Source organism: Manis pentadactyla, chromosome 2, assembly GCF_030020395.1.
Source record: "Manis pentadactyla isolate mManPen7 chromosome 2, mManPen7.hap1, whole genome shotgun sequence".
Taxonomy (NCBI): domain Eukaryota; kingdom Metazoa; phylum Chordata; class Mammalia; order Pholidota; family Manidae; genus Manis; species Manis pentadactyla.
In genome coordinates this window covers 99,402,817-99,428,295 of record NC_080020.1, presented here as the reverse complement: position 1 = coordinate 99,428,295, position 25,479 = coordinate 99,402,817, and the positions used below count along the sequence as shown (strand labels likewise).

Sequence of the window (25,479 nt, the reverse complement as noted above, 5' to 3'; positions counted from 1 at the left end):
GCCAATTGCCCCACTAGGAGTACTTTCCTTTCCTCCCAGCCCTTTCTTGTCAGTCTGCCTTATCATCATCCCCGCACCCCCTTTCCAAGAAGCTAACAATGGTCTTATTTCCCTCTCCACCTCTCTTCCTTTCCCAAGGTCCTTGCTTCCTCTTTGAAGTCTTTCACTCCACATTTAAGCCATGAGGATTTCCTCCTCTGTAGGGCTATAAGATGCTCTTAATACCAGTGAGGCCAGGGAATCACCCCAGGCAAGCAGACACTGAGATGGACCTGAAAACTGAACAAGTCTAAAGGTGGAAAAAATGGCAGCACTTGAGCCCTAACTATGGGCTGCGGAATTTCCAGGCTCTATGTATTTAGTCCTCGTAGTTTTCTTGTGAGATACTTTTACTCCCATTCCACTGATAAGCAAATTCAGGCTCAGAGAAGGTAAGTCCCTAAGCTGAGTTCCCAGTTACCGAAGGCTGGTCATAACCTATGGTTTTGGCTGATCTGAGCCTGGAGCTCACTCTCCTTTCTACACTTCGGCCCCTCACTAACTCCACAGTAATCACATCCTCCTCTGGCCGCTGCCTTTCTATCTGCACTCTCAGGAAAATTTGCTGTGTTCAGATTTAATTTAATTACTGGTCAGATGTAATTACTGTACCTTATAAATCACAGTTAGAGAAGCCAAAATCAAAGTGTCAAGAAGATTTGTAGGACGATAAGGAGACACAAGCTCTGATAATCTGACTTGAGTTGAAAGATGCTCAATGAGAGGCAGACTAAGAACGAGAGAGGGACAGAGAGAGAACAAATGCAGCATATTAATAAAAACAGCAGTGTAGGGCCAATGGTCCCGAACGCTGTGGTGCAGTGAAAGAGCAGCTCAGGAAATGATTTTAATGAACAGAAACTCTTTTCTGGGGGCAATCTGTTACACAGGATCAGAAAAACTAACTCTTCTCAGCTAGTATTTTGTTCTAAAGAAATACTGCATATATTTATTTGTAAGATATATATATTCAATGATTGAATAAGATGTCTTTAAACAAACACACTTAAGACAAGTCTATGTATAGACTGGCTTGACAACAATGTGACCAGAGGCTTGTAGGAACCTGACCCTGAGTTTCCTCTAGGAGCAATGGCCTAATATTTGATAATTCAATTTGCGGTGACTTTATAGAGACTAATGTGAATCATGAGAAGTGACTGTATGTTTGCCTGTTTTGCTGTCTCTCCCGCTGGACACACTCCATGAGGATAGGGATCATGTTTTCACTCCTCGCCACTAGATCCCTGCCATCCCCAGACACATAGCAGGTGTCAATCAGTGATTTTTTTTGAATGAATGCATGAACAGTAGAAAGAGAATCATGAAAATGTAGAATCACATGGGTCCAGGATTTTTAAGGAGTGAGCAACCATCAATGTAGCCAATGCAGAGGGGTCGGTGGAGTAAGGCAGGGAAAGTATCCATTAGGTTGGCAGATAGGAGGTCATCTGTGGCCTGAGAGACCACTTTCAGCTGAGGAAGGAGGGCAGAAGGTAGACTTCAGTAGGCAGGGGAATGGGCAATGACGAAGAGGGTAGGCTACATTTTTTAGTTTGGTTGAGAAGAGGAGGAAAGATCTGAGAGAAGCTAGAGGAGCATCTGATTGAGGGGTGGGTGTTTCAGGACTGGAGAAGCACTTCCATAATTATAAATGGAGGGGAAGTAGCCCAGAGAGAGGAAGAGGCTGGGGTAGAGCAGAGAGAGATGGAAAGAACAGAATGTGGTTTATGGCAGAGGTCAAACTCTGAACAAGAAAAGGAAGATCTCAGCCTTAAAAACTAGAGTAAAGGAATAAGGCTGAGCATGGCTGTGAATACAGTTGTAATGAAGAGGGCAGGAAGGTGAAGGAGATCCTTCCTGATCACCTTGGTTTTTCTCGGTGCAGCAGGAGACTGGGTGGGACAGGAGAGAAGGACAGGGAAGGCACCCAGGACGGTGAGGAAGCTTCTCCTGGATGAAGCAAAGGACTGATGGGCAGAGCAATACTGGAGGCCAGGACGCTGCAGCGGCCCAAGTGGCCAGAGGACAAAGAGCAGCCAAGGCAGGTTTTCCTGTCGTTGGTCAGCTTTGAGGTGTGCTGGGCAGGTACAGTGGAAGGACTGCAGCAAGGCAGTGGAGAAATCTGTGAGAGAGGAGAAGAGTTCAGGCTGAGGGCTGGGAAAGGGCAGGAGAGGAGGGACTCGTGGTGCCCACAAGGCGGCAGAGCAGGTGTGGCAGGATGGGGTGTGAGTGCGGAAGGCCAGAGGTTTGTGAGGGAGGCTCCAGTGATGGTCGAGCCCGGAGTGTTGCCGTGTGGGTGGCAGCTGAAGGTTGGTAGAGTTCCTGGCCATAAGGAGGTCAAGGGTTGCAAGACCAATGATCCAGCTAGTCTTGTATTAATTTAGCTTGTCATTTCTTGAATATGCTTTTTATTTGTGGCTTAAGGCCTTAGCGACAGTGAGGCCAAATAAAGTGAGGTTTGTTAAACATCGTGTATCTGAGGGAAAAGGAAACATTAATCTCACAAAGTCAGACAAATGTAAGATAATCATCCCTTCCTCCACACATATCACAAAGCCTATGGATTAATTATTTGAAAGAAATTTGAAAAAAGTTTTACATGTATGGAAATAGTGTGGTATGAAAGAAAAAAGTCTGGTCTCAGAGTTAACATGGCCAAGTATGCCTTGACTCTAGACTCCTTATCACCAGGTGGATCACTCAGCGGTCCAATCCAGTGGTTTCTTTACTGTTCCTGATCTTCCTGACCAGGAAGAATGGCACTTGGCACTGTGGGCCATTTGCTCCTCAGACTTGTTCTCCACTTTGCCTTCAGAAACACCCTCTGGAGTTCTCCTATGTGCATGGCCTTCTCTGATGCCTCCTTTTTCTCCAGCACCTGCTCCAAACTCTCTCCCCTTTCTCTTTGCACACTTTCTCCTTTGGCACTCTCTTTCACTTGCATAGTTTCAATTATTACTTTCTTGCAGCAGATTCGGTTCTTTACCTTCAGCTCGGTCTTTTGTGCCTTGTTCTTGTCTAAATTTCCAAATGCCTGTTGGATGTTTCTGCCAGCACATCAAATTCATCGATTTCATAACAAACCAGAATGCAAGTGTTTTCCTTCTTCTCCCACTGTGTTCCGTAGTTCTGTCCACTGGACCATCACACCCCCTTTCACTCAAGGCGTTTTCCTTTCAAGTAACAGTTACTCTAAAAGAATCATAGGGACTCGGGGTGTTTCATCTGGAAGGGATCTGGAGCTGGTATCTCACACTGGAAGGTATAGTGGCTAAGAGCAGCTGTGGCCTTTGGGCTTGGGTGGATCTGAATTTGAACGCTGGCTTAGTCTTTGCATGCTGAGGGACCTTTGAAAAGCTACTTTTCTGTGCCTCAGTTCCACATTTGTTAAATAGAGATAATACTTTAAAAGGTTATTGTCAGCGTCAGTTAGAAGATGTGTGTAAAGTTCTTAGTTGGGGGCCTAGAACTCATTAGATGCTCAGTGAATGATATTTATTATCAAAGACTCCCCCCCTTGGTTTTTTCAGATGGTGAAACTAAGGACCAGAGATGTAGTGATTAAGTAAGAGTGAAATAGTTGGAATTAGAAACCAGTCTGATGACTTCAAGACCTGTGTGCCTTCCTAATGGCCTCTAAACATAAGCTAAGGGAGTAATGATTGGAAACAGTAAGAAAATTCTTTGCAGAAGCTTATTTTTAGATCATTACTGGAGGAAGGGACCATGTCTCTTTAACTTGCTCTCAAATTTTAAATATTCATGCGAATTAGGACCAAGAAAACTTGGTACATATAGTATGATGAAACATACACATAGTCTCCAAATGCCACTAAAATAACAGTTTCAACCTTTTCCTGAATTAGTGTTCAGCATGGAGGTACTACATTTAATATGGAAACAAAATATGAAAAACAGCAAAATGCTTGAATCACAGGTTTATAACTAAGTTTCAAAATAGTCATAATATCACAAATAACCTCACCTCAAAATAAATCTTGAAGGAAATTTTGAAGAACAGAAATGGAATGAGGACATTGTGGCAAATAAAAAAGACAAATAAAATATCGCATTTACTGTTATCGATGTCTGACAGAGCTCCTGTTTGGGAGGAAATTATTCCCTGCTCCCTAATGCTGTTTTCATATTTACTTATCTTGTTAACTTTATTAAACCCAACAGGAAACAATTTCAGCATCACAGCTAATTTGTTTTGACGTGTCTCAAGAGAACTATTTTTTTTTGCTTTTAAATAGTGCCTGCTGCTTTGTATCAAGCCATGCCCCAATTGAAGGGCATGTGTTATTGGAATGCCTTTTCAAAAATAACGGTGGAGTCTGAATGTCTGGAAGGTTTACAGTAAAATACTCTATTTGGAGCCCACATTTGCGATGGGATGCTTGGGTATATTTTACTTTATTTTTTAAGTCTTTTCAGACTTTCAAGAAAGTCATCATGTGTGATCTTGTTTCTTCAGCTGAATTTCATTGATTCAATCTGGCTCACTGAGGGTTGGATAAGGGGCATTCCCACAGAAGCATGAAGTGAATGGTATGGTCTGGATGTGTCTAAAACCTGCAGGGTGGGGGTACAAGTTGAATTCCATGATTTTTAAAGGAAACTCCTCACTTCTACCTGGAGACAGTTTCCAGTGGCATCTGTTTTGCATGGATTTAAGCCAATTTGTCCAGTCAGCAAATGTCTAATGTTCTTCTGATATGCATTAATACTATAATAGTATCCAGTAGTGAGAGGTAGGTGTGAGGAGGACTGTATTATCCCTTGTCACAACCTCACTACCAGTGAGTACAGTATGTTAAAATGGAGGTGATTCTTGGATCAAATTTGGGCAGATGTATTAATATTTATACCATAAGCATGAAAAACACATGTGAAGATATTTCAAGGGCAGAATAGGCGAGCCTTGTATTAAGAGGGTCATGTTCTCCACGAAGTTAAAAGATGCAGGGCAAGCTGGACATGCCAGATTCTTACTCCTAAGTCATCACCTCTCCCATCTGCCAAGGAACAAACCTGCTGAGGCAGATTCAGACAAACGATTTGAAGTGCTAAGCAACCACCTCTGAAAGGTATTGATTCCTGATTGGGATGCCCAATTATGGTAGCTTTCTAATTCACCCCTTGATTTTTTCAGATGGTGAAACTAAGGACCAGAGAGATACAGTGATTAAGTAAGAGTGATTCCTAATTCAATACTTTGAATGTTAACTCCCTGCTGCTAAATTGCTAGATTGGAGTTAATTTGTATACAGAAATCATGCTATTTATAGGCATATACAGCATCATCGTTCTCCCACTCTCCCAAGCCAGACACCCCAGAGGCATGCTCGTCATGCCAACTGCCCTGCCCATCAACAGATTCCGACAAGCCAGAGGCACCCTGTCTCCAACTGGCTTCTCCCCTCACCAGCAGAAGCACTGGCTGACTGTCAGTCCTATCAGGAATGCTCCTCAAACGACCTCATCTGCCTCCTAACTGCTCATCTTACCCTCTTTCTCTTCCTAAGGTTCATTATCTCTCACCCTAAAACCTAGTTAGACCCTGTCACTCCCTGACATACCATCTGCTGTAGACACACATGGCATATGGTGTACGATCCAACTCCTTAGCTGACTTGTCCTTATGGAACCCTGTGCTCCAGCTTCATAAAACTTCACAATTTCCCCATCATTCTGACCTGGTTTATTTTATCCTCAGGTCACTATAGATGCAGGTCCTTCCTGGTTCTGTTACTTAGCAAACATTGCTCTCTTAATATCACCTCCTTGAAGGGGACAGGCGTTGTTTGTTCAGGCCTTGCACTCCCCCAGCCCTTTCTGTTTGCTTTCGCTGACAGTGGCTGTTGTGTTGTGTAAATTAGGATCGTCAGATACAATACAGGCTGCCAAGTTACATCTGAATTTCAGATAAACAATGAATAATGTTTGTTATATGTAGGTCCCAGGCAATTTTTGGAACATACTTATACTAGACAATTACTTGTTACTTAAAATGTAACTGAGATTCCTGATTTTTATTTACTAAGTCTGGCAAGCCTACCTGTGCTGTAATTCAACTGTTCACATGTCTATCACTTACCCTTCCCTATGAGCTGCTGGAAGGCACTTGTATCCATGTGAGCACCTAGACCCCAGACCTGGTACCAACATCCTATTCAATGTTTTTTGAATAGAAGGAAGGATAATAAAAAAAAAAAAGAAAAGATTGGAAGAGAAATGAATGTCACTGCTTGTCTTTTCCCACTTGGGAAAATTAAAAAGATAAAAGCTTTGGGCTACTCAGCAGATATATAGGTGACAGTGCCCCCCATACAGGTAGCCCCTCACTGGATCCCCGCAAACCCTATGAGGCATGTGCTCATGGCAGGAGGCTGGTCTCTTTCACTCCCCAGTTTTGTGCCACATTAGTTCTGCTTCCAAACACTATTCCACTTGTTTCCCAAAGATCTCCCTGGGGAATTGACTCAGGAGGAGAACCGTTCAAAGCCCCACCTTATAAACGGAAAATAATGCATGAAGTTGCCAGGTTTCTCCAAGGGATTTGGACTCAGTCCCTTTTCTTCTTTGGGGTGCTTTCTTTGCCTATAAGGGATTCTCAGACTTCCACTTTTGTCTCAGTCTTGCGGTCATAAAACTGCCTTGACCAAAAGTTTGTTGTAAGGGCATAAGACTCTGGGACATAAAGAAATGTTTGAAGAAGGAAAAGGGAAGAACAGTGTGCAAGATTCTTTATGGAATGGACCATACAGCACCCCCTCCCCACTTACTTTCGTTGAGCCCATGGTGGGAGACCATTCAAAAAACCAACAACTTGGGTAACAGCCCTTAAATCGACATTGTTTGAGTATGAATGGATCCAATTGGCTTTAAATGTTTTGTTCACCACATAATTCCTATTTTAGGCAGATTGGATACTATAGAGACTAGAGCCACCTTCATTATGGATGGTCAAGAGAGGACATGTTGACTAATGATTAGAGCAGAGGTCTAAGGTCCAAGGTCCTAGGCTTATCCCAACACCGACTCACTATGAACCCGTCATAACTTACTCCTTGTGCAGCAATCCTGCCTTAATAAAACAGGAGTAAAAAAATGTCTTTGCTGGAGCTCTTTGGGGAGTGATATTCACATATTTTGTTTTTTGGGAGTGGTGAGATGGCAGGAATGGGGATGAGGGAGAGAGAGATTCTAACATAAGGCAAATTTAAGAAAACATTGAATTTGGAAGGCTGTTGTTGACACAGTGGGTAATCAACTGGCAAATGGGAAGTGACTTCTTACCACAACATCACTTCTGGGGCTGAGATTTGGGCAAGAGTGTTTGGGGGTATTTTTTAAAAACGTGTGTGTGTGTAGCGTGTATGTATGTGTGCACACATGTGCACATGCCAAACCTCAATTTGCTAAAGATTAAGATACATAAAGGCTACAATTTACAAGTCTATATAATTTCTCACTGTGCTCTAGAAATGATTTTATTTTCTAGCACCCCCTGAATGTATTTAATTTTTTTAAACAACTTTTTATTATGAAGATTTTTGGATACAAAGCTGATATGTTAATGGTATAAAGAACACCCATACATCAATTACCTAGCTTCAACAATTATCCACATTCTGTATTGTTGTTCCATCTCTCTTATCTTTATTTATTTTTTCTTTTCTGGACTGTTAGAGCAAATCCCAGACAACTTATCATTTTACTTGTAAAATATGATAGGTTTACTTCCCTTATCAGATAAAGGCTTTTTTCCATAACCACAATAAACCATTATCACACCCAACCAAATGATCAATTCCTTAATATTATCTAACATCTAATTCCTGTTGTATTTTCCCAAGGTATCTCAAAAATATCCTTTTTATAGATGGTTTGTCCCTATTAGGATTCAAAAATGGCCTTTGCATTACATTTGTTTATGTCTCCTAAGTATCTTTTAATTTATAATGATTCCCCTTTCCTCTCCTTCCTTATTTTATTTGGAAACATTTGAAACATTCAGAGAAAAGGTGTAAGAGCACCCATTTACGTTACATGTGTTTTACACATTTACCTAATGTTCTCTCTCTCTCTCTCTCTCTCATGTGGGTGTGTCTTATCATCATTATTATTTTGCTGAACCATTTGAGAGTTAGTTGCAGACACTGGGACATTTTACCCTTAAATATTTCAATGCATTTCCCTTAGAAACAAGGGTGTTCGCCTACAAGGTCACATTATAAATATCACATTGAGGAAATTTAACAATACAATACTATTATCTATTATTTATTCTATATCCAAATTTACCCACTTGTCCCAATGATAACCTTTATAGATTTTTTTAAATCCAGGAATGAATAGAGAATCAAATACTGCATTTAGTTGCCATGTCTCTTTAGTTTCCTTTAATCTAGAACACTCCTCAGTTTTTGTCTTTCATGACATTGAAAATTTTTCTTTTTTTTAAAGTTTAATTACAAAACTACGATATTCTTATAAAGACTTGTACAATTTTGAAAGTATGCAGACAAAAAATGACAAGTTCTCCCTCTACCCAAGTTCTCTAATTCTACTTACCACTGTCATTCTGCTGTATATCCTTTCAGACCATTTTCTGTATATATGTTTCTATGCACATTGTTTATTTTTATTTTTTTTAGAAAAAGTTGGATTATACTCTACGTATCATTTTTTTTTTTTGAGAGGGCATCTCTCATATTTATTGATCAAATGGTTGTTAACAACAATAGAATTCTGTATAGGGCAGTCAATGCTCAATGCACAATCATTAATCCACCCCAAGCCTAATTCTCGTCAGTGTCCAATCTTCTGAGGCATAACGAACAAGTTCTTACATGGAGAACAAATTCTTACATAGTGAATAAGTTCTTACATGGTGAACAGTACAAGGGCAGTCATCACAGAAACTTTTGGTTTTGATCATGCATTATGAACTATAGACAATCAGGTCAAATATGAATATTCGTTTGATTTTTATACTTGATTTATATGTGGATCCCACATTTCTCCCTTTATTATTATTATTGTTATTATTATTTTTAATAAAATGCTGAAGTGGTAGGTAGATGTAAGATAAAGGTAGAAAACAGTTTAGTGTTGTAAGAGCAAATGTAGATGATCAGGTGTGTGCCTGTAGACTATATGTTAATCCAAGCTAGACAAGGGCAACAAAACATCCACAGATGCAGAAGATTTCTCTCAAAACAGGGGGGGTGAGGTTCTAAGCCTCACCTCTGTTGACCCCCAATTTCTCACCTGATGGCCCCCCTGCGACTGTGCCTGTCTTAGGTTGTTCCTCCCTTGAGGAATCTTACCCGTCTCTGGCTAACCAGTCATCTTCCGGGGCCATACAGGGAAATGTAAAGTTGGTAAGTGAGAGAGAAGCCATATTGTTTGAAAAGGTTAGCTTTTTACTTCTTTGCAGATTTATGCCCTGTGGCTTCTATGCCCAGCATTTGTCTTGAGTCATGACATTGAAATTTTTAAGTGTTTAGGCCAACTGTTGCGTTGCATGACCCTAAATTTAATCTGCCTGATTTTTTATATTTTATAATTCTTAAAAGAACTAATGAAACAACTACCACTAATATACTATCTTCAAATTTAAAGCAAAATTTCCACATATTGAGGCTGTTTTATTCCTTCTCTTATTATTTCACATTCCCTAGTCACTATTTGACTTTGAAGATGTTTGTCCTCGGAGTGACATTTATGCCTTATAATTTTTATATCCCTTAAATGGAATAAGATTAAAGTTTATTTTTAGAGGCTTCTGCTGGCCTTAAGGATGCATCTGGTGCTTTTATTCTTGGTCTTGGTCTTGTGATTCTCCTTTGTTTCAGTTCAGAGGACAAAAGAAAATGCATCTAACCACAGTGTGGAAGAGGCAGGAGGTAGGCACCAGACCCTAATATCTTTCTTTGAAACATAGTGTAGCCTCTCCCACCTGGACATTTGCAATTTCCTGTACTTCCCACACTGTGGCACCAGAAGGCACATTAGTTCTGTGTGGCCTTCCAGCCAGCAGCTGTCTGTGTCCATGTGTGTCCTCTGGTTCCAGGTGGAACTCCCACCCCAGCCAAGGCAACTGGCTGATGTTGGCCCCTGGCAGTCAAATATGGCTTCTGTGGATGAACTATGGAGCAGCTTCCTGTATCTTCTGGCCAGATGTCCTAGAGCTGCTTAGTGGGTATTAAGATTCCCTAAAAAGCACTGGAGACTGGCAGCAGGGCAGAGCCAGTAAAGTCCACCGTCTCCACAGGGTCTTTGTGTCCAGGCCAACATGCTCTGCCCTTCCTTTGCCATGGGTGTGGTTAGGTGGCCTCTCCCCCTATCACCAAGGAGAACAGCTGGGGCTGGGCTGCAGGAGAAGGATGGTCCCTCTAGCTCAGTTACTATGAGTCCATTTGCTTCTTGCTTACAGAGCTGTGCCTCATGGACCAAGCGGAGTGATATGGGAAGGAGGAGCATGGGACAGGAACGAATGCTCTCTGGCAGCGCACAGTGAGCAGGCTGGGATCACTTGGAGATCCACCTCCCCATCCACTCTGTCTCAAGTATCATCCCACATCAGACTCTGATAGACGGCGCTGCAGGTAGGCCTTTGCTCCACCAAAGGAAAACTGAATACTTTTTATGGGATTTAAGGGAAAAATCTCAGTGTTTACGTTTTTCAGAACTTTATAAAGGAAATGAAAATGAACAGTAGGTCCAGGACAGTGGTGACCTGCTACCCCTAGTGACCCAGAAGAAAGAGTCATGTTGTAATGATCACAGCTGCCGTCGAACAGTTCTTTTATTTAATATTCCCAACAGTGTCAGGTAGAGATTGTAGTTCCCATTTAAAAAAGGAGGGTGCTGAGGCTTAAAGAGGTTAGAAACTTGTCTATAAAGCCAGATGGTCAGTGGGGGGCTAGGACTCTGACCCAGTTTTCTTCAACTTAAAAGTACCTGCTTCTACCACTACTCTGCACTGCTTCCTCAAGGGGCTTGCTCCGCTGACTCGGTGAGTGTCACAACAGGGTTCCTGTGAGTCCTATGCCTCATCTTCTACCACCTCCAACCCCATTAGATCAAATGTGACTTTGCAGCCAAGGGGCTCCCTCAGAGGACAAGCACTCCCTTGGCCTAGGATTGCTGATACAGATATAAATGCAAGGAAACATATATCTCTATATAAAACCGGATAGTGTGGGTGTGTAAAGTCAGCATAGTGCCTGACACATGGTGAGGGCTGGCTCTGTAAGTGATATAAACCTATGCATATAAGCTATTCGTGTGCATGTGTGTGTGTGTGTGTGTGTGTGTGTGTGTAATACAGGTTTATATCTAATGCTAATGAGTCTAGATGATACAGTAGGGATAGAGAAAGGTGAAACACAGCAATAATTGTTTTCAGCATCAGTGTTTCTCAAATAACTCATTTCTAAAGCTGGGTCTGCTGAATACTTTCAGCTGCTGGTGATTTACAATTTATACTCACATAGAGTCAGAAGGTGGAATTAAAAGGGAGATAGCATAAGAAAGAAGGGTACTCCCAAGCATGTGGGGGGCAGTCATAAAGGCCAGGCTGCCTCTGTTCCCAGCTTTGTGACTCCCAGCCCAGCAGAACTCTGGCTCTTAGCCTGTATGTGGGAGGAGGGCCCTGAAGCGGGGCCAGAAGTCTGGCTAGATCAGAGAATGAACTGCTAGGGAAAAAGGATTCTGGGAGTTTGGAGCCTGGGAAGCTTGTTTAGATGGATGTCAGTAAAGCAAAGGGATCTCTAGGGCTATCTTCATTCATCTTAGGCCTATGTCTTCCTGGATATTATATCCCTATGCACTAATCTTTGTAGCCCAGGGATAAAAAATGCCATGTCTTAGCTTTCCACAGCATGTTGGGGCAGTGGTTTCATGCCAGTGATTATCATCTTCATGCTATTGTTAGAGACACAGGAACAATTTGAAATACATAGCAGAAGCAGCAGGATGGACTCTACTTTCATGCCTTTTCCAAAACAGTGTTCAAAGTGGCCAAAAATGAAATTGTTACAAAAAGAGGCTCTGGACTCAGAGAGACTATTCAAGTCATAGATTTCCATTTACAAGCTGTGTGACCTTGGCCAAATTTCTCAGCCTCTCTGAGCCTCAATATATTCATCTGTAAAATATAAAAACAATACTTTCTTCCCAGGCTTGTGAGGATGAAATGACATAATATAAAGCAAATGCCTAGGCCTATTCCTAGCCCATGGTGAGAGTTGGCTTTCTTTTTCCATCTACCCACCTTACACTCATCCTTCCCTTTCTCCTTTTGCTATATTTTCTAATGAGCTCATATCAGCAATGTAGAAAAGACATTATCTCCCTTTTATTTCTCCTGAAATGGCTGTGCAAATCTAGCATCACGATTTGATGGTTTATGAGATACTGTTTATGAGAACGGTGCCAATGCATGGGGCATTCTCATCCTATCCAAACCCTTTTCGCAGCTCCGATAAGGGGACAGACAACCAGGCCCAGTTATGTGCAAGCTGAGGAAGGCCAATGACACTAACAGAAGCCAAGTAATTTCCCACCAGGAAGAACCAAGGGTCCTCGAGTTAAATGAACAGGTGTGGTTCCCAGACATTGTTTCTCTGGGGGTCCGTAGTCCTGGTCGTCGCCTGGAGGACCTGAATGCCTAATTGCTGGAGGCAACTCAAAAGAAATGTAATCAATGGAGGCAGAAACAAATCAGTGGACAGGCTGGCCAAATGAGATGCCCTCCACTAGAATTCTGTAATTGCCTGAGTTGGATTCTCATCAGACAAGATATCCAATGAGAGAGTGAAAAGATTTTTATATCTGTAGTGAATAGGTATCCAGTGGAGGAAAATTACTAGAACACTGAGGAAGGCAAATATGATGCTGAAAATCATAATGCAGCCCTGGGGTGATTTTTTTGTATCTGTTCCAAAGGTCTGTGTTTCCTCAATAATCCTGCAATGATTTTGTAACAGGAGGATGATAACAATGACTGGGGCAGCGGAGGTGCAGGGAGAAGTGAGAGGTGTTCTGAGATAGAGTTGTATGTTTGATGGTGTAGGTCTAGAACTTCATGGTTTTGAGATGTAACTCCCTTGAAGGTATAGAGCTTTTCTGTGTGTGTGTGTGTGTGTGTGTGTGTGTGTGTGTGTGTAGGAGTGCGTGCACATGTGGCCAGTAAGTGGGCCTGAAGGCAAACCCAAAAGAAAGATACAGAAACTTTTTCAGTAGAGCAGAGCCCTTGAACAAGTGTATAAAATTCACTATAGAAGGATCCTCACCTGAATGTATAAGTTCTCGTGTGAGGGTACAGAGTTGTCGGTGTGAGGATTCAGAGCTTTGCAATGAGAGAAGCCATTGGAATCCTAAATCTTCCAATTACAAGCTATGTAGCTTTGGGCAAAATTCTTACTCTGAGTTCTGATCTGTAAAATGTGGAAAGCAATCCTTATACTGTAGAATTGTTTTGAGGCTTAAGGAAGATTATATTTTTATTAGATTTGCTTTATTCAAAGAACTAGACCCATTACTTCTGAACATCTTTCTCCAAGTCTCAAGTCTTAACATTTCAAATCACTCTTCTAACATTCCCTTTTAGTCAGACAGAAAATATTGACTGAACACCCACTATACATTCTGCTCCCACCTCCCACTGGCCAGGTTCCTGAACTCAAAGTAAACATGAAACTGGTTCTCCTGTTCTAAAGTGAAGAAGTCCTGGGGAAATATCAGGAAGTGGGTGGTGGGGTTGGATCTGGCCCAAATGGAAGCATAGGTGAAATTGGGCTTCGGCATTCTGCTGCCTCCCTTACAAGTATGAACTGGTTTCTTCCCAGGGCAGGTACCGTTCACTGTCGACTCAATGCCTTTTGCCCCATATTTCACTCCCTGATTTGCCTTCTTACTGGGAAAGGTAGGTTCCTCCTCTGAGCTCAAGAGCGTGAGTCATGGCTACTCTTGGCCCAGGGTAACCCGATTCCCCTCTGCCAGTGACTGGTTTAAGGAAAGGGAAGTTATCCAGTTCAGACAATCATATGCAAGAAACCTGCTTAAAGCTTCTACTAAGCAATTCACTTTCCTAGTAAAAGGCAGATATGTGGCTCATGAAACTCCTTCCTTTTCCTTCCATTTTCAAATTGGAAGTGATGACATTTTGGGGCCATGAGGCAGTAAGTATAAGAATAAAAATCTAATAACCATGACGGAGAATCTGGTAGAGGACAGAAAAAGCCTGGATTTTTGATATGTTAGAGCTCTGAACTGCTAACCTTCTTATTAGGTCACATGAGTAGATCACATTAGGTGACATTGCTTAAATCACTCTTAATTGGGTTTTCTGTTACTTGCAAATAAAAGCATTTCTATTTGATATTTGTTTCTTTTGAATAGCATCCCTTTATACTGCAACATTCCTCATAGTTCAGTTGCCACTTTTGTTTCCAACTGGCTGCCAAGAAATCCCTACTAAGGTATTCCTGAAGATCATGGTATTAGCCAGTCATACTACTGTATGATTTCATCAAAGAATACTTGCATTGTAACAAAGAACTTTTGGGAATAGAAAAATTTCTTAGAGACAAAGGCACAAAACCATAAAGGTAGAACGACAGGTTGTAGGATCAGTATTTGTAGGACTAGGAGCCCTGATTTCTGCTCCTTGAAGCCCAGCATGTAAGTAACCACCTGGTCTACCTAAGCATGTTCCCAGAGCCTTGACAGTCAAAATGTGGCCCATCAGCAGTACTTAGCATCACTTGGGAACTTTGAAAAATGCAGATTTCATGCTCTAGCCCAGACATACTTAATCAGAACCTTTTTTTTTTTTGGCTAGAGTTAGAAAAAAAGCTCAGTTTTTTAGTCCAAGGTGAATAGTTGGCCAGGCACAATATTAGAAGGAGAAATTTTCAATTTGTCTTTCTGTATGGCTGTAGAGATTTGGGATAGGTCAGATTTATTGAATTAAAATACATAATTCTTTCAGGGTCCTCTGAACTTGGAGACCAGAACCACTCAGTACAACTCGTTTCAAGATTATATCTTATTTCTAAAAGAGACATGAATTATGTGGAAATTGAGAGACAAACAGAGATGGTAGTGTGGTTTAAGGAAGCTGGAGCCGACACCTCCTCATGCTACAGGCCCTCAATTAGGTCCATCCACTCCCCCAGAGATTCGGAATCTCATTATTGGAAGTGCCTGGCCATCCGGTTGTAAGAGTTATCCATGCCAATAAAAGTAAATAGTTTTCATGAGACACAAGGATGTCAAAAAATCAATTTACAAGAAATATAATATAGTCATCACATGGACAAGAAAGAGCTCCTTGGCCTGACCCAGAGAATTATCTCCCTGTAAGAAATGTCATACGAACTCAAGTCATAATCAGAAATCATCTCACTGATTTATCAGGAGACATCCCTATCTCAGGGACCAGTATGCTTCAAGGTCCTTACTTTCAGTTCACTTTTTTTCCCTAAGCAGACTTACATGGGAGGCAAATGAAAGTGAGGAATGCTTTGTGTGCACGAAATCAAGATAAGGAGGTTTAGATGAATGTGTAGTAATAACACCAGGCAGAAATAGCCAGCATATCCGTCTCACCACTGGGAAAGTCTTGATAATGGGAGAAATTGAAGGTTCTAGCAAAGGCTTTCCATCCTGGAATAGTCCCAGCTGATATTAATCCCACCATTTTCAGGATTTCTATGCTGGTGACTCATCATTTCTTTACATATTCTATGTTTTTAGTCAAGTTATAATCAACAATGTTCTATCTTTTTTCAAGTAAAGTTGTATATCCCTCTTCTGGCTTAATGTGTATTGATCTTATCATTCAATGTTCAGAAGGCAACATCATTTCACTCTTCATAGGCATCTCATAGCCACCCTCAGATACTAGTATAGACAACAGGGTATACTCACAGTTCTTCTTATTGCCATTAATGGACGGAGTAGGGCACAGCACCATGGTCCCCAGCCATGCGCCTTCACAGGAGTGAGTTATAAATGTGCCCAAGAAATTGGCCCTCTCAACCCTTGGGAATGCAGGTCCTGGGTTGGGGGACCCCTTGGGTTACTCCCTCCCAACAGCAGTGTGTCATAAACTATTAAAACTTCCATATGTATCAGAAATGAAAAAGGCTGGGAGTCCCTAGTTCAGTGGAATGGCTCTGGAAATCAGGGTACCACCAAGCTCTGTAGGCAGCCTTGGGCAGGTCCCTGCATTCTCTGAATCCCAGCATCTGAGACAGGTGAGCCAAAGCTTACTTGATGCTGAGCTAACAAGGTTACTTACTCGACTTAGTGTCTTAGTCCATTTGGGCTGCTGTAACAAAAACACCGTAACCTGGGTGGCTTATAAACAAGATAAATTTGCTTCTCACAATTTTGGAGGCTTGAAAGTCCAAGGTCAGGGCACTGGCAGATTCATGTTCTGGTGAGGGTCTGCTTCCTGATTCGTAGACCACCATCTTTTTCTCTATAATTTCACACAGAGGAAAAGGATTAGGGAGATGTATAGGATCTTCTATAAGAGTACTGATCCCATTCATGAGGGCTCCACCCTCCTGACCTAATCACCTCTCAAAGACCCCACCTCCTAACACCATCCCATTGAGCATTCATTTTCAACAATGAATTATTTGCAGGGTTGGGGGAACAGAACTATTCAGATCATAACACCTGGGCTTGAAATAAGCTTCCCCATGAATGAGGGCAGTCCTGAGCCTGTAAATGGGAGCTAAGCAGTTCCAGTTGTGGGCTTGTTGGCTGCAGAGGCAGAGGCCTGGTGGGTCACAATGTGGACGGTTTATGAAATTCCTTAGTGTTTTCCTCCCTTGCTGCCAAACAATTTTCTGGAAAGTTTATTTTAATGTAACTGTACTGGCTTGCTAGGGCTGCCATGACAAGGTATCTCATACACTGGGTGGCTTAAACAAGAGAAATCTATTTATTTTCTCATGATACCAGCAGCTAGACATCTGAGATCCAGGCAATGGCAGGGTTGGGCCCTCCTCTCTCCTTGGCTTGCAAATGGCCATCTTCCCACTGTGTCCTCACATGCTCGTCCCTCAGTCTGTGTATTTGTGTGTCTTGATCTCTTCTTATAAGGACACTTGTCATAATGGATTGAGGCCCATCCATGTGACCTCATTTTACCTTAATCACCTCTTTAAAGGCCCTATTTCCATATATTCTGAGAGATTTAGAGGGTTAGGGATTCAACGTATGAATATGAGGGAGCAGACACAATTCATCCCATAACAGTCACCAATAACACTAAGATGAATCTGGCTGGCTCAGTCCTGCAGGGAAAAAAAGAGATGTAGCAGGTCCCTGGTTTAATTGTACTAATAGCTCATGGGATTTTTAGAACAGGCACTTAGGGAGGTTATTTTATTTTACGTTGTCATATGATGGATGTCTTGCCAATGGGTTTCAGCCCTGGGCAAGTTCGCTATGGATTCAGTATGATCAAAGAAAATGACAGCAAAACGTTCTTGGGGTGAAAGGGTTATACCCAACTTTATTTTCAGGTGGCAGGTCAGTCACTAAAATCCCATTCACTCAGGGTGAGTCTGCATGCAGCAAGCCGGTCTCTGCCTCTGGGCCCCTCTGTCCGCACGGTCGTCCCACACAGCCACCCTCTGGGCCTCTGTCCTCACCGCTGCCACTACTCCAGACTCTGCTCTGCTCTCCTGCAGCCTTGTAGCCCTGCCACTGTGTCGCGCCCAGAGCATTGGGTGGAGCTCTTTATATAGAGTTGACAGCCATGTATTGCCCACAGGTGTGCAGTGAGCTAGTCAACCATGGCCAGGTGAGAATCCTGGCCATAGGAACTCTCATTTTATCCACACTCCACCCCTCCAGGATTCTCTCCTCTCAATCTATGTGCCCTTAGTCCTCTGCAATGGTCCCTGTGCAAGGAAGCTCGAACATTGTTCTCCAGCAAAAAGTCTTGCAGACACACACGCCGGACTCGTGGCTCTGTCTCTGACCTCTGCCTCTTTGGTCTTAATGCCTGGAACTGCTGCTCTGGTTTCAGTTGTTGCCATGGCTCCAGTAAGATCCTATTTGGCTTCCCATCTAATTACCTTCCATCTACTCCTGCCCATATCAAATCAACCCACATCTGGGTCCTTGTAACCCTCACGGGGTCCCTCAAATTCCTCCTGTGAGTAACAGTTCTTATTTCTTTCTGGGTTCTCGTTGCTTCAGCTACTGTACATGTCACCTCGCATTTTGTAATCGTTGCCTCAAGGCAGGCTGCACTGTCAGGGAGACAGCTTTCCCATCTCTGATCCAGGCAGAACAATTCCATCCACCCCTAAGTCCACAGCCACCGGTTCAGCCTGAGTATAGGGGCAGACCACAGAGTGCTCCATGACCTGGGGAGGGGGCTGCTCCTCTCCTTGGGGAACTTTCAGCTGCTGGGTCTTTATTTTCTTTACAACCACTGGGCATGCTTTCAATACAGGAGGGGCCAGTGCCTCTGGCAACACCCCTTCATCCTTCCCCAGCTCCTCCATTTCTGGGACTGATGGCACCTTTCTCTCCACTCCCCCAAGTACCTCCTCTGCTACAGTGCCTCACAACAATGCCAGCTCAGTCTTCAGAAGGTCTCTTACCTTCACCTCAATGCTTCGCAGCTGACGTTCTTGTGCCATCTCCACCTGTGCTTCCCTCAGGAGTTCGTCTTTTTCCTTGATGGCCTCTTCCTCCTTCAGAACATCTGGCAGTGCTGCCGTCTTGTGTCCAATGGCACCTTGCTGCTGGCATTCTTGTGCTGCCTCCTCCCGCATCAATGCCATCTCCTTCCTCAGGGAATCCACAGAAGTCTGCAGCTCGTGCTCTTGTGCCACAATTTCTTGGGTCTCCTCTGTAGACCTTTTTAATACTGTGAAAAGCAGCCAACCCACAGTCCCCACTGCCTCACGGGCACTCTGCTTCTCAAAGGATCTGCTTACTCTATCAAGGGCCACCCCTACTGCCTCAGGTGTCACCTCCACTTGCCTCCAGTCCTGGGGTGGGGCCCAGTCCTCTAGGAGGCAAGCCACCTCAGACCACATACCCATTGGGGGACGATCCACTGTCTCCCCATTCACAGGGGCAGCCCACTGAAGCACCCCTCCCATAAGGGCAGCCTGTCTTTTTCCTTGGTCAACAATGAACCCTGCCGACTTTCACCAATTGTCTTGCCAATGGGTTTCAGCCCTGGGCAAGTTCGCTATGGATTCAGTGTGACCAAAGAAAATGACAGCAAAATGTTCTTGGGGTGAAAGGGTTATACCCAACTTTATTTTCAGGTGGCAGGACAGTCACTAGAATCCCATTCATTCACTCAGAGTGAGTCTGCATGCAGCAAGCCGGTCTCTGTCTCTGGGCCCCTCTGTCCACACAGCCATCCTCTGGGCCTCTGGGCCTCTCTGCCTGCACAGCCGCCCCTCACAGCCATCCTCTGGCTCTGTTTCAGCGCTACCACCACTCCAGCCTCTGCTCTGCTCTCCTGCAGCCTTGCAGCCATGCCACCGTGTTGCGTCCAGAGCACTGGGCGGAGCTCTTTATATAGAGTCAACAGCCATGTATTGCCCACAGGTGTGCAGTGAACTAGTCAACCAGGGCCAGGTGAGAATCTGGCCACAGGAACTCTCATTTTATCTACACAGATTAAGAAACTGAACTCTAATATGTGATATGACACCCCCCAAACATATACAACTATAAGATGTAATAATAACCTGTGAGGCAAACAGTCAGCATTTCCTCAGAAACAAATGATTTTGCCTACATATTCTTGCATATAAAATCAGGATAAAAACCTGACTGTCTTCCTTGTGGCTAGGGAGTATACTTAGAGAAGAAAGCCTATTTATGGTCCTGCAAATTGGTCATTTGCCTCTGGTGATTTCTCCTTGAGTTCTGGTGCTCCCATCTGGAACATTTCCAGGTGCAAGAGTATGTTCCTTTCTTACATTTGTATATGTAACATTATACACAGCAGTAATAGAAGTATAACTCCATTTGGGGTCCCAGACCCAATTCCCATGTGTGTAAGTATTTGGGAGGGGGTCTTCCCACACATACTAACACCAAGCAATTCTTGAACACCAGCAGGGTGTTCAAGAACTTAACTCAATTCTGATACTATCGCCCGGAGACAGTACCAGATTCCCCAGGTTAAGGGCTCCATCCTACAAGACTGCCCTCCACCCCCTACTCCAGATGCCAGTTATAAGCCCCAGCAGTTCCCTATGCTTCTGACCTCCTGTCTACAGATTGGAGGTCCAATGACCTCCCCCTTTGGGTTTGATTAATTTGCTAGAGCGGCTCACAGAACTCAGGAAAACACAATTACCAATTTAATAAAGGATACCATGAAAATACAAATTAACAGTCAGATGAGGATATACAGAGGGCAATGTCTCCAATAAAGGAGCTTAGGGCCTGGCTTGGTGACATGTGGAGGCATCCTGGTTCCTGGAGCATAGACGCTCTCCCTGACTGAGAAGCAGAATGCAACCAAGCAGAGAAGAGAGTGGTAAGCTCTTCCCAGGGGCTTTTGTGAGGGCTTTATGCATAGTCATGATTGACCAAATTATTGGCCATAGCTGATTCAGCCTCCAGCCCTCTTGGGTGGGGGTCCAGAAGTCTCTCATTAACATGACAAAACACCCATTTCACCTTTAAGACTGCAGTGTTTCCAGGAAATGGATGAAGTGGATGAAGACTAAATACACCCAGGAAATACATATTTGGTCATCAATGACCAAATATGTATTTCTTATGACTCACTATATCTCACCAGGCTATATTTTCAGCACTGCTGTGGCTGTCTGCTGAGATGTCCGCTGCCTGCTCTGGGGCCAGTAGCAGCCATGGCCCAGCATGGCAGCCACAACTGCTTCTTCATACCTACAAAGCTGGTGACAGAATCACAGAATACTGATTCCAGCTGTCTCAGTACCTGCTTGCCGGCAGAAGTAGCAGCTGGGAGATAGCTTCTGTCTTACCTCTGTGGTTCAGATCTTGCCCAAGTACATTCAGTTGTGGAAACTAGTTTACATCTAGAACCCTTGATACAAGAGTCTGAGAAATGCAGTTTTTAGCCTTCTAGGTTCTGCAGTACAGGAGGGGCACACAGAAAGAGGTGGAATGAATGGAGAGAGGAAATCAACCATATCCTGCAAAGTTATGCCTAGGGTTTCATGAATTTTAACCAGTAAAATGAATTAGCTGAAGATCACTGGAAACAGAACAGAGAGGGCTGTCAAGTTTCTTTAGTATGGAGCTGAACTCAGGACATGGAGACTACTTTTAAAACATGGTAAATGGGTCAATTTTTCCAACACACATACTTTTGTAATAAGAGTCAGCATGCAAAGCACACCAATAAATAAATCAAGAATGAGGATAACTATTCTCAAGATCTGTCTGGGCACAAAAAGTATTTGTGTCAGTGACTGATAGTCCCACCCCCACCTCCATCCTCTTTTCTCCTTCTTTTTAATGATAGGAACACCCAGAGTTTAACGTAGACACATGGCCACCCAGCTAGTGAAGATTTGGCAAATGATGGCCTGTGGGCCAGGCCAGCCCACCGCATCTTATAAATGCAGGTTTATTGGAATGCACTCATGTATTTCCGCTGTGCATGGCTGCTTTTATACTACATTAGCAGAATTGAGGGACTGTAACAGAGACCATGGAGCATTCAGAGTAAAAAATATTTCCCATGTGGCCCTTTACAGAAAAAGATTGCTGACTCCTGAGCTGAAGATGACATTTTCAGCCTCCCTTGCAGCTAGGTGGGACCACATGACTAGCCACGGTAGGTTTGACCTGTGGGCTGTAGTTTGCTGACCCCTGCCTATGAGATGGCTGAGAAAGACCTCCAATTCCTGAGTGACCATGTGGGAAAAGCCCCACCAATCTCAACTGTTTATGTCAAGACTGGTTCATGAGGAGAATAAACAGTCTGACTTACTTAAGCTACCATATATTTGAGTCTCTTTGTTAAACAGTTTAGCTTTAGATAGTACTTCTTGGGCGTGTGAATGGGATTCAAACTAGAGAGATAGTGCTCAACATTTTGCTTCTAACACTTAAAATTGAATGTTATCTGCATGCCTATTCTGAGCCAGTCTCTGTGCAAAGCATTGGAGGGTATAAAAAGATGAAAAAGACATATTCCCCAGCCCTTACAAAGTACAACCCATGTGTTAGGACTCACTGGTGGGTTGTAATTGTGAAGGCATCACTAGCAATTTATAAATTTAGAATTAAAGTTCTGAAGTTTGTGAATGGTGTGTTATGCCACAGGTCCCCAAGACCACCCTCAGGCTCCATGATTTTCTAGGACTCACAAGACTCAGAAATGGTTATGCTCACAGTTATGGTTTATTTAAGTGAAAGGATACAGATTAAAACCAGCAAAGGGAAAGGTGTATGGGGTACAGTCCAGGAGAACAGGTAAAAGCTGCCAGATGTCCCCTCCCAGTGAAGCTGCAGAGATGTGCTTCATTCCCAGCAATAATGTGTGACAACACATGTGAATTGTATCCAGCAGAGAAGATTCCTGAACCTTGGCACCTAGGATTTTTAAAGATGAACAGTGTTGGTAACAGGATCACAAGTAAAAAGGCTACTGTGAGACAGAACACAGTGAGAGCTATGCCACTGTGGGACTATGTTGTGGATGTGGAAAGGAGACTTATTAGAAACAATTCAGACACAGAATCTACAGGACTGAACTCTAAGAATTTGGTGTATAAGAAAGCAGAATGGAAAAGAGGTTGGAAGTCACACATGTTCCAGGATTTAGAGTACAAGGTGACTGGCATTACTGTGGTGCTACTATAGGAAATAGGGAAAATGGAAAATAGGCACTGGAGTTTACTTGAAAAGGGATGGGAGTAGGATGGATCAGAGATAATCCACAGATTTAGAAATGATGAGTAAAATACCAATAAAATGTCTAAACAACGTCCAACAGGGCATTTAAGAAATGAGACTCTGGCTTAGAAGAGGGCTCTGCTTGAGAGCCCTTGGCATTGAGCTTCTGTTGAAATAAATCACACTGTCAAGGAAGAGAACCATAGAGAGAGGAGAGAGGTGATGTGAGAGAGCAGTTTGGGGATGCCAATGTTGAAATGATAGGCAAGGAGAGAGGCATAAGAAAAAGTAAGAGACAGAAGCAGAAGCAAATCAGTTTGGAAGCCAGGTCAGCAAAGGGAATCCAGCAGTCTGAAGTGCCCCTGGGAGTCAAGCAGGATACAGGCAAGAGGGACTGCTGAGCCTGGCTGGCAGCAAAGAAAGGCAGTGCTTCATGACCTTGAGGGGGCACTGGCCCAATTAGGATTGGGAATAAGTGAATACTGGGAAAGTAGAGGATAGAATCTTTCTCATGCCTCAGAAAGAAACAGGAACTCTTGTGGACAGGGATGGTTCGTGGGGCGGTAGGCAACCAAAAACAAAATGCTGACTGAACGGCACCGCAAAGCTTCAAATCAAGTTTAGAAAAGCAAGTCCTGATGATGATGACAAACTTTCCTTTCTCATGAAGCTGGGGCAGCTATTTTTATAAAGCCCCTCTAAATGCTAGTGATACTGTGAGCTTCCCTCAGAGACCGCAGGGAAAATGATCCCACAATCAGTTATCATCTGAGCACTCTTTATTCCTCAGGGAATTCGGCGGGTCCTTGGGTGCTGTGTTCCAGCTCAGGACCTCTACTCTTCAGATTAAAGATTCATTACAACTCTGTTTATTTTAGAGAAGATTAATGACTCCCCCTTTTCATTTCTCAAGACCGGACTTTTGTCTGTCTAGTGAGTCATTAAATATATCAGCTCAGCCGCTCTGGCTGCAAGATTAAAGATACAAAATCATCTGATTTTGACAAAAAGCAGCTGTAGTTTTTACTTATTATTTTGAGTCTACAATCACGTGTGAATAAAGACAGATGGGGAATATGACTACTAAAGGTTCCATGATAATCAGAGTCCTCCACCCTAATCAGCAATCTTCCCAAGAACCTCCAACTTGTCACCTTCATCAAGATGTCTCCCAATTAATTCATGTCAAATCAATTTAACTCAATTCAACTAATTCTCATGAGCTGCTCCCATGAATAATGTGGAATATGAAAAATGAACAAAAAGGAATACATATCCTTAGGAAGTTTACAGTCTGCTAGTGGTGAATTAAAGTAAACACACCAAGAACCAAAACTGATTATAGTAAGTGCAATGGTAGAGGTGTGAAGAAAGCATAGAAAGGCAAGCTTAGCCCTCAGGTAAGACTTTCTGGAGGAGGCAGTGTTGGAACTGGTCTTGAAGGACCTTGACTTGTGTATGTGTGTGTGTGTGTGTGCACGTGTGTATGTACACACAACTGTACAGGGGTTAACTAGAGGGAAAGTGAAACATTCCAGGAAAAGGTACTTTATTAAGTAAACACACAGAGGCAGAGAACTGCAGGACATTGATAATGTGTGGGAAAATCAGAGTTGGAGGTGTTTTAGATACAACCATTCACAAACTCTGAGGTAAATTAATCTGGAAAACTTGTGAAAAATTCGTTAGACTCACCCCTGGATTATACAAGCTAGACTGCTTGTATAGACTGGAATGTAGAGTTGTTGGTGATTAACCAGGGCCATAACAGCTGGGGAAACTATTTTCAGGGAAAGACAAGTATTTTTTTTTAAGGGACTTAGAGTGTATGGTTTGTGAAGGAAGTTATAAAAGAGAAGACAGAAAAATAGGTAACTCAAATTACGGATAGACTACATGAAAGGCTAAGGAAATTAGAACATTCCTATACACACAGAGTCACCGAAGGCTCCAGAAGAAGTGACATTGTCAAAGTAATCAGAGATGTGATCTAAGAACAAAAACCTATAGTTAAGCCTGCTGACTGTCAATAGAGTTACAACTAGTTTACAGGTTCCATATCTTCCCAGTCAGCTAGGCCCTCCCACCCTTATCTGAAACATGTTGCTCTTTAAGCCCATAGAGGCAAGGTTTTTTCCCTACCTTACATAAATGATAAAATATCTATGAGAAAATATCACTTCATCACACATCTTCCAAAACATTAAACTCCCAGGATGCAGAGCAAGTGAGAGAAATGCAAATGATCATCTAGCTCCTGGCCCAAGGACGATGTTTGCCAATACTGCCCAGTCTACTCATGCAGTCCACCTCCATGGTAGGGGTAGCAGTCCTAAGTCTATATCTGAGGATAGAGAGAGTGTAGATGGGTGACCAGCACTTCACTGCAGCCAGAACAGCAAATCAGGAGTCCATTTTACAGACGCTGGGCCTCTTAACAGATTCAGGGGAAGACAGAGAATCAGAACTGTGTTGCTCCTGGAGGTCTGGGGGTCTGGGCCCTATTAAGGGCCACCT

At 43.0% G+C, this 25,479-nt stretch overlaps 1 protein-coding gene across 1 annotated transcript in view; it reads right to left on the bottom strand.

The window, feature by feature from the left end:
- The window catches only part of ANKRD55 (ankyrin repeat domain 55), a 280,917-nt gene that overhangs the window by 145,618 nt on the left and 109,820 nt on the right, over positions 1–25,479 (bottom strand). Inside the window, exon 3 of the mRNA XM_036900197.2 lies at positions 16,455–16,549. The gene's annotated coding sequence lies outside the window, so the exon portion shown is untranslated. The remainder of the gene's footprint in view (positions 1–16,454; positions 16,550–25,479) is intronic.